This window comes from Xenopus laevis, chromosome 3L (assembly GCF_017654675.1).
Source record: "Xenopus laevis strain J_2021 chromosome 3L, Xenopus_laevis_v10.1, whole genome shotgun sequence".
NCBI lineage: Eukaryota > Metazoa > Chordata > Amphibia > Anura > Pipidae > Xenopus > Xenopus laevis.
Genome location: NC_054375.1, coordinates 62,929,724 through 62,939,779, shown reverse-complemented (window position 1 = coordinate 62,939,779; position 10,056 = coordinate 62,929,724). Strand labels below are relative to the sequence as shown.

The following is a 10,056-nucleotide window of genomic DNA, read 5'->3' as shown; positions in this document are numbered from 1 at the left end:
CTCAGGCTTTACAAGAAGTACTCCAGTTACAGCTCTGCTTTTGTTATAATATCTTTGTTAAGGTTATATGTAGTTTTATTACTAGATATTAAGACAAACAGTGCTACATTATATTACTGCGGTTACTCTAAATAATATACTGCTTATACTCAGTATCACCTGTAACATTGTGCACATCATTGAGATATTTATATGTTTAATATTACTCAAATGCATTCACAGTGCAGCATTATTCTCATACAACTCAAAGAATGTTTACTAAAAAGATTTAAGGAAAACCCAAATATTGCAGTAAGTATCATTTTATCATAGCAGGGCCAAACAGTGTTGATTATATAACAAACAAGTCACATGAGGTTGTAGTGGGTGCAAACACAAAAGAGAAGAATAGCCAGTTTGTCCTGTTGGCTAAACATAGCTTTTACTAGTAAATGCTGGCTGTCAGCAGGCAGCAATACATTTATCTCTACTGAAAAGCACAGTAAAAGCCCATTTTAAGCTTAACATTCATATAACTAAAACAAAGGCTGTGTTTTTCCACACTCTTTTGTAAATCAGATAGTGTGTTCTAGCAACAGAAAAGTAATAAATATATCTGATGTCATTGTTTACTGATATACATGTTAATGTTTTTTTAAATCCTCCTGTGCAGAATACAGGGCTAAATTCACCAATCAGAAGGCTGAGCTACAAGAAGTACTGTTGTAACACAGAGAACCAATCTGTTGATTTCCAACTGTGCACAAATTCCCAGGATCCTCAGCCAGACTTTGGGTATATCATAAGTAAGGACAGTGGTACAAGGGGTGCTTTATCACTCACAGAAAGAAGCATTTTGATAAAATTAAATCATTGGACTGTTTTGAAAGTGGCAATTCCAGTGATCCACAAAATAAAGGTATTTTTGGTTATCTTGTTACCCCTGTGAGTGATAATTTTGTGCGGGCAAATAAACACCTCATGTGATAAAGTGGAGGTGACTTCACAGTGGATGCCTACTACAACTGCTGCTTTTACAAACACTGTTTTGTATACTCAGACATGTAACACGATGTGGCAATTATTTAGTTTGACTGAAAGATTCTGAGGTGGGCCAAGAATACACAATTATTGACTAAAAACAAAATACAGCTAGCTAGTAGACAACCAATACACTACCCAAGCAAAAGCCTTGGCTGGTGAATAGCTGAAGGAGACATCAACAGATAAAGGCCATTGTACATAAAACACAAACAGAGGGCTGGACAATTTAGGAATATTACACATTTCATTCCACTTTAAAGGTGTGGTTCGCCTTTAAGTTAAGCTTTAATATGTTATAGATTGGCTAATACTAAGCAACTTTTCAAATGGTCTTCATTTATTTTTTATCGTTTTTTAATTACTTGCTTTCATTTTCCGACTTTCCGGCTTTCAAATGGGGGTCACTGACTGACTAAATCTAAAAACAATGGTCTTAATTATTTATAGTTTTTTAATTACTTGCTTTCATCTTACGATTTGCCAGCTTTCAAATGGGGGTCACTGACCCCATCTAAAAACAAATGTTCTTTAAAGCTACACATGTATTGTTATTGCCATTTTTTATTACTTATCTTTTTATTCCAGCCCTCTCCTATTCATATTCCAGTCTCTTATTCAAATCAATGCATGGTTGCTAGGGTAATTTGGACCCTAGCAAGCAAATTGCTGAAACTGCAAACTGGACAGCTGCTAAAAAAAAGTGAAAAAACTCAAAAACTACATATAAAAAAAGAAATGTAAACCAATTGCAAATTGTCTCAGAGTATCACTCTCCACATCATACTAAAAATTAGTAAAGGTGGCCTATGAATAGTTGATTACATATTTGTTTATTTTGCCAATTTTTTAATTTCATGCTTCTGTTTTACTTAGGTTGGAGGTTTTCAGACTTGTACACTTGAAGCCCCTTTTGTGGTCCAGAATCACACCCTCATAGAATATCAATTATATCATAATTATACATGCTGTCTGTGTAATGCATAACAAATTATTAAAGTCCCACAGCAGAATATATTTTTGGGCCCTAAAACTCTTAAAAAGCTTACCTTAACAGATGAATATTAAAATTGCTCATCAGTCAGGGGATTTCTGGGCCTTTTACACTTTTATACTCATATTCTAGGTCTGGTTCCCCTGCAGTAACATACCAACCAAAGGCCACATGTATTGCTGAATCATTTGGAGCATCATCTAACTGCTTCAATAAATTGAATAGCCATAATATTAATGACTGCCCTAATTGATTCTGTGCCTGTATTTGTGTATGAATTTGACATCTGTATTTTCTATATTTTCCTGTTTCAAGGCTTCAGAATACTGTGGCACTGTCAGATGGGATCAAACGTGTCAGCTTCTTTGATAAATGACCTCTGTAAGTAAGGACATGCAAACAGAAGCACATTCAGAGTGGAGGGGTGACATTTGGAGACTATTAATTTCACCCTGCAGAACAGGACCCAGTGTAAGTGTTATATTGCTCTTACTTTGAACAAACATGATCTGTTAGTATACTGTATCTAACAGTCTTCAGTTAGGTGAAAACTAGGGTATTACAGTTTCTGTGCATATCTGTATAAAAACAGACATTTATTAACTATAAATATTATCAATATATTACAAAATAACATGAAAAAAAGCATGTGTTTTCAGATATCTTTGATACCTTCCCCCATCCAGTATATACACTGTATATACATATAAAGCCTTTATCAGAATACATTAATAAGTAGTCATACATTAGATTTCACCTTACAAATAAATGACATACACAGGAAGATATTTGTTGCCGGATAAACCACTCTTGGGCAGATTAAAAGACTAATGTTGTATATATGTGACCAGTCTTCTGCTGAGGTTTGTGATAATCCATGTGAATTTATTGTTAACTTGTGATCTGATTGTGCCTAAATCTGGCAAATATCTACTTGCTTGGTAACCTGACAAAATAAGTTTATCTAGATTTAATGTTCCACCGCATTCTTCTCTCTTTGCAGCCATCTTATTGCAAGCCTTTGCTTGTAACCCATGTGGCATCAAGTCTTCTCTTATCTGAATGGGGAAAATGAAAGCACATTAGTTTCATTTTACATCTGTTTAATACGGCGGATGCACAAAAGTGAACAATTCAAGAATTATTTTCCTTGATGGCCTTTCAGATGGTCATTCTTTTTCCGTTTCTTCTCCTTTAAACTGCAAAAAAAAACAATGAAAATCAAAGTAAATATATAAAGATTAAATAAACCAATACATGGCAAATAATGCATTATGCATACCAAAAAAAAAAAACCTTTTTGGAGGGGTGGCAACATTTTCTATTTAAATAAGCATTTTTTTTTCAGAATCTTTCTGGAATTTTGATCTTCATACCTCTGCTAAAAAAAAATGTAAACGTTAAATTAAACCCATTAGAATTGTTTTGACGCCAATAAGGATTTATGCATCTTAGTTACCATCAAGCACAGGGTACTGTTTTATTATTGCAGAGAAAAATGAAATCATTACAAAAAATAGTATTTCCTTTTAATAGCCTCAATGGGAGATGCCCTTTTTGTAATTCGTAGTTTTCTTGATAAGGGGTTTCTGGATAAAGGTTTAAAAGTTAAATTAAACCCATTAGAATTGTTTTGACGCCAATAAGGATTTATGCATCTTAGTTACCATCAGGCACAGGGTACTGTTTTATTATTGCAGAGAAAAATGAAATCATTACAAAAAATAGTATTATTTCCTTTTAATAGCCTCAACGGGAGATGCCCTTTTTGTAATTCGTAGTTTTCTTAAGAGGTTTCTGGATAAAGGATCACATACTGTACCTGTTTATAAAGGGCCGACATATCCTGTAGCACTGTACAATAAATACTGTATGTTTGAAGATAACTCAGGGGTCACCTTCTCTGAGGGTAAAATTTAGTTTAGTCTGGGAATTCACATGACTGTCAGGACTGCCAGAAGCACCCGACGACGCTGCTCACCTTTCCGGCAGTCGCAATGAAAATCCAAGATGGCGGCACCCATGTTGAACACATGGGTGCAGCGTCGCTGCATGATGACTTCATCACTGGTGCCGGGATTTTGTCATAAAAGGGCACCCTGGACACTGAAACCCTGCCCAATTATAGGTTTCTTGTGCTATAGAACCTGGGTGTGTTTTTCCTATTGCTAATGCTATCCTGATTCCTGCCTGAAACTCTGACTTTGAACCTGATCTGCCTGCCTCCTGAAACCAGTGCCGGGCAACGCTGGGCAGGCGTCCTAGGCAGGCCCGGCAGTCGTGGCGCCTGCATGAATTTGTGCTCGCGTGCGAATGCGCAAATTCAAGTTTGCGCGCATGTGCAGAAGCGCAAAGCAGTGAGAAAAAATGCAGAGTCGGCCAGAGAAGGGAACCAGACTTGGGGTAGGCGACAGATGTGCCTGGCGCCCTCCCAGCTTTGCGCCCTTGGCACGTGCCTACTCTGCCTACCCCTAGTTCCGGCCCTGCCTGAAACTTTGCCTGGACTTTGACTATTCTCTTGTTTAACCCCTTGGATACCACAATCTTGGACTCTTGTTCCTGGCTTCCTCCTTGGTAAGGACTATTCCCTTTGGGAGCCGCTAGGCCCCTGGCCCTGACAATGACTTGCCTTTGATTGTTTATCTGCTAGAATACACTTTTTTTTATAGTATATGGTTATATATTTTAATAGTATATATGGTTTTGGCTCTATATTTCCAGTTTAGATTACATTTTAAACCCCAGAGCATCTGAATGGATCATCCTACTACCTTACAATGCAGCCCCTGATACACTGTCCAGTGTCTCCATAGATTATAAGGCTATTTATGGTCTCAAAGCACAGAATAAAGTGCGAAATGGGAGCAGATTTGCACCCTTCAAATCTCCATTCACAAAACTCTTCTATACTATACAATATACTTGCTGCACCTGCTTTGAAGAAGCTGTAAGGAGCAGAGCATTTGCAAATGGGATTCCTGTACTTTAAACTGGGTGGGGGTGAAGTCAACGATGGTATGTACAGCAGGACACTATCTGAGTGACTCATAATTAGTCTGGCTCCTTGTTTCTGTGTCAGCTGAGCTGTGTCTGCCACTTACTCTTCTGCAGGGTAGGGGGTAATAATGTGTGGTGGGTGCAGACTGCCATCCTTGCCTTGGTGGATGACAAAGCTCCTTGGGCAGTTCTGCAAGACAGTGAGGACGAGGTATCTGAGATTTAATTTGTACCAGTTAAATCTTGTGATAGAGACAGAGATGGAACTGTGACAAGCCCACAGATTGTGGATGGAAGGGAGGAATAGCAGGATAGTGAATAAAATTCCCATGAGTCAGACAGTTTAATTATTACCTCAGATTGTAGAAGTCACCGTACCTCAGTTTTCAAGTTTATATAATTAGATAAACTGTAGCTGACCAGTATCGGTTCATCTATAGGTTATCCTGTAGGGCAGGGGTCCCCAACCTTTTTAACCCGTGAGCCACATTCAAATGTAAAAAGAGTTGGGGAGCAACAAAAGCATGAAAAAAGTACCTTGGGTGCCAAACAAGGGCTGTGATTGGCTATTTGGTAGCCCCTATGTGGATTGGCAGCCTACAAGAAGCTCTACTTGGGACTGTAATTAGTTTTTATGCAATTAAAACTTAATTTCAAGCTTGAAATTCAAAAATAAGCCCCTTCTTTGAGGACCCTGAGAGCAACATACAAGGGGTCGGTGAGCAACATGTTGCTCACGAGCTACTGGTTGGGGATCACTGCTGTAGGGGTATCCTGTGTCAATCCCCCCGAACGACACAATCAAAGAAATATGGTATATTGCAGGACAAATCCAAGGCAGTAAACTTTGACTGCAAAGTGTTTTATTGGGGAAGTAGATGTTCCACTACATGTTTCGGGCTAGGCCCTTTATGAGATGTGCAATAACATACAACAGGAAGGTATTTAAACATTAATTGACCTTTCACTTTTTTAAACTCCATCCAAATATGACACCAGGCCACTGCTTCCATAAGCCTAGCCTGTTTAAAAATGAAACTGCTATTAAGCCTAACCACAGTTTTCACTTCATCTTTATTGTTTGTTGCTTGCTTTTAATTTCTGTTTTTCTTCTTCCTTATGGTTATGTTTGGGCCTTTGAAAGAATTGGTGTGTGCGCATATTAATAATTGTTTTAAAAAAATTACTTTTTTTCTTTTCACTTTGGAAAATGTTCAGCACTTTTTCAGCCAAGACTCAAATTCCCACTGTTCTTTTTTTAATTTAAATATATATTTATATAAATTTATATAAATAAAAAAACACAAATGAATTAAGTAAAAAATAATACAAACAAAATATATACATATACAACATAGGCTTACATGGGCATATATCTTTTGAGAGCATTTTTGCAACATTACATATGTACTTATATTCTATTTTACTGGAAAACAAGAGAAGGCAAGAGCAAGAGACAGCTGAAGTTTAGAATGAACAAATGAAATAGACCAAGACGTGAATCATGTCAGTGACAGTGTTCAAATGCAACCTTCCAGTAAATTTGCTGGAAAAGATTCTGAAAGACATAGGAGAAAGAGATTGAAAGAGATATTTATTGTTGAATATTGTTGCTGACACTGACTTGACCTATATTATTTGTTACTTGACATCAAAGAAAAATTATGGTTTTGAATGTTGATAGCTTTTGTTCCTTGATAGATGATAGATAGATAGATAGATAGATGATAGATAGATAGATAGATAATATATAGATCAATGATAGATAGATGATGGATAATTAATGATAGATAAATAGATAGTAGATAGATATATGATAGATATATGATATATAGATAGAAGATAGATGATAGATAGATGATAGATAGATGATAGATAGATGATAGATAGATGATAGATAGATGATAGGTCAATAGATAGGCAGATATATAATATATATGTAGATTGATAGAAAGATGGTAGATGGATAGATGGACAGATATATAGATATAGATAAATAGATGATAGATCGATAAATGATAGCTAGATGGATCAATAGAGCCACAAAATATATAAATCATGTCGGAATTTTGAGAAAATCCATAGTGTATAGTTGTATATCATGCACTAGCGTGAGGCATAAACAACCTTTACTTGAATAAGTGTGTGTGCTTCCAGTTGTAAACCTTCTCCCCTTTTAGGGTGAAAACACAAAGAGCTACTCGAATGGTTCTGACTCGAATGGTTTCTAATTTAAGAAAAAACTTGAATGGATAAATCTTGTTTCAGTCATTTCAGGGTTAACAACCTGAAAACTTTTTCTCGCATTAATCGAGTTTTTGGAGGGAAAAAAACTTGAATCGCTCAAATTGATTGAGTTTTTGAAAAAAACTAGAACATCATGGAGGCTATTAACATCTTCAAATGGTTCAAGGGATTTCTGCCATTGACCTAGATAGGTTTTTTGGTGTATTTTTGAATTCAAGCTATTTCCAGGGTCAGCGTATAATAAATCTTGAAAAATTTTCGTTTTTTTACCAGAAAATATGACTTTTGAACCCCCCAAAAAACTTGAAAACTAGAATTTTTATGAAAAACACAACTCGAATAAATAATTTGTAACCTTGACAAGTAGCTGCTACTAGTAACTCTGTGTCTCTTCACCCTTAAAGGAGAACTAAAGCTTAACTAAAGAAGTAGGCTAGAAATGGTGTACATTATGTTTTAGGCTTCTGTACCAGCCCAAAGCAAAGACAGCCCTTTAGTAGGGAAGATCTGTGTCTCCGAAGATGCCCCAGTAGCTCCCCATCCTTTCTGCTGATTCACTGCACATGCTCTGTGCTGCTGTCACTTACTGAGCTTAGGGACTGACTCAAAATTTACAATACACAACACAAGAATAGAAATGTCACAATATAAGGCTGATTAGCAATTAATATGGATCATTACTACATGGTTGCACAGAAACCAGTGCAACTAACATCAGGCTTTAATAATCAACCTTGTTGCATCAGCTTATATTACAGGCCAACCTCATTTTCTACTTGATCATTTTCGACGACCGCCAAGTTTAGCTTCTCAACAACTGCTCAGATCCCACTGAGCATGTGAGTGTCGCAGAAACTTTCCAAGATGGAGACCCCCTATGACAAGTTTGAAGTCCTGGATCATTGCTGCTATTGAGATGCTGAAGCTTTAGGCTGGTGCAATAAGGTTATTATATAAAATATGTTTAGCCGTATTCTTTTTTTTATTGTTTTGTTCTCCTTTAAGCGTGATGTTTTCAGCAGGATATGGCTATGTTGGCTCCATTACCCATAGGTAGTTTGGCATCCATCCAAGGTGGTAAAAACCAGCCTTCATCTTCTGGTAGTGTACAATCATTGTCAGACTGAGATGCCAGGGGCCCACCTGAGAACCTTAGGCTGAGGGCCCACTTTCCAAACTATTATACCTCTTCTCCTCACTCAACCTCTTTTTTCTCCTAGTCTCCTTTCTCTGCACACTGCACTCTATTCTTCCATTATTAAAGTCTATCTGTTCCCATAAGGAAATAGGGAATGACCATGAAATAGGCCAAATTATTAGAAGCAAGTGGCCCACTGACACCTGGGCCCACTGGGAGTTTTCCTGCTATCCCGGTGGGGCAGTCTGACAATGTGTTCAATAGTAGCGGGAAAGGAAATGTAGGATTCACTGCACATGCTCTAGCATGCCCTCAAGGTTCAGATAATTCAGAAAATTTCACACACAATAATATCTTTAATAGCACCGTACAAAATTGACAATAAACATTTGGCGAAAATGTAATCCTATATTCATTTAAAAATGTGGAGTGTGAAATGTGTAAATGCCTTGGAGTTTTGCAGGCAGTGAACATTTGTTTTGCTGGGCTAACCAGAATGCTTGGAGAAGTCTTCTTACTCAGGGAAAACAATAAAAAAAAAGGCAGTTTAAAAGGCAGTTCATTTATTGGCTGTGCAAGTCTGAGACCTGGACCTAAGCACAAGCAAATTAATATAATTCATATTTTGATACATAGCCCATTTTTTCTTAGATATTTTAAAAGTTGCACTGCTATCATCCTTTAAATGTATATTTTTTATTACAAATGGAATAAGAGTTTTTAGAGCAAAAACAAAAAATTCACAAACAACTTTTGAAGTGTAAGCAGCTGTGGCTTAGGGAACAATAAAGAATGAACCGTACAACATGCAAACATTTGTCTTCAGAGTATTGACTTCTCGTAGGCAAATACTTATCCCTTGTGGTCCTCATCCCAGTGGGATCTTTACTGAAAAGTAGTCACTTCTAGTCAATTAGAGTATTTTTGAGGCACTCATTAAGAATGCTAGGGACTTAAATATTTCATTTTCCTAGCTTAATGCTCTTATGTCATCAGTATAGTGACATGGTTCTCCTATTGATTTTTTCAACTTTCTTTTTTGATCTTTATATTTATGATGGTGCTACTTGATCAAGTTAAAGGCGAAGTTCACCTTTTTTGTACTCCCCTTTTCTTTATTTAATACATTTTTGACAAGAAGGCCCTTTAAAAAAAATCACTAAATAGTTTTGTATTTTGTTGTAATTATAGCACTTATCTAGTCACCAAAGTAGATTGCAAGAGACAGGGCAGCTTCTAATACTGTGCATGCCCCAGCTCATCCTAACCCATTAGCATAGCAACCTCCTTCTCTAATGGTATGCCTACTCATCTGGTAAACCCTGTCTTTAACAACAGAGAAAAAAATCTACTGCATTTTAAAAAAAAAAAATGAAACAGAAAGGTACACTTTCCCTTTAAAACAGTTTCGCTTGGTCTACCCTGTTACCCCGTAACCAGAAACATCATTCTTTCTTCCAATAACCCATTTATTGCATTAGAGGCACCTAACAAGTAGCTGAATACCTGGCAGTTTAAAGGTGACCTGTCACCCAAACATTAAAAGCTTTTAAAATTAAACATGAAACCCCAATTTTTTTAATTAAAACACCTATACCTGTTATAAAGACATTAAAAATCTAAGCTGTCAATTTAAGATTGATATGGGGGGAGAGAGATG

At 36.7% G+C, this 10,056-nt stretch overlaps 1 long non-coding RNA gene across 1 annotated transcript; it reads left to right on the top strand.

The window, feature by feature from the left end:
* Positions 1-529: 529 nt before the first annotated feature.
* Positions 530-3,283, top strand: LOC108710585. Its single transcript, XR_001934760.2, has 3 exons — positions 530-898; positions 2,330-2,485; positions 3,018-3,283. It is a non-coding gene; the product is annotated as an uncharacterized LOC108710585 (long non-coding RNA).
* The last annotated feature ends 6,773 nt before the right edge of the window (positions 3,284-10,056 follow it).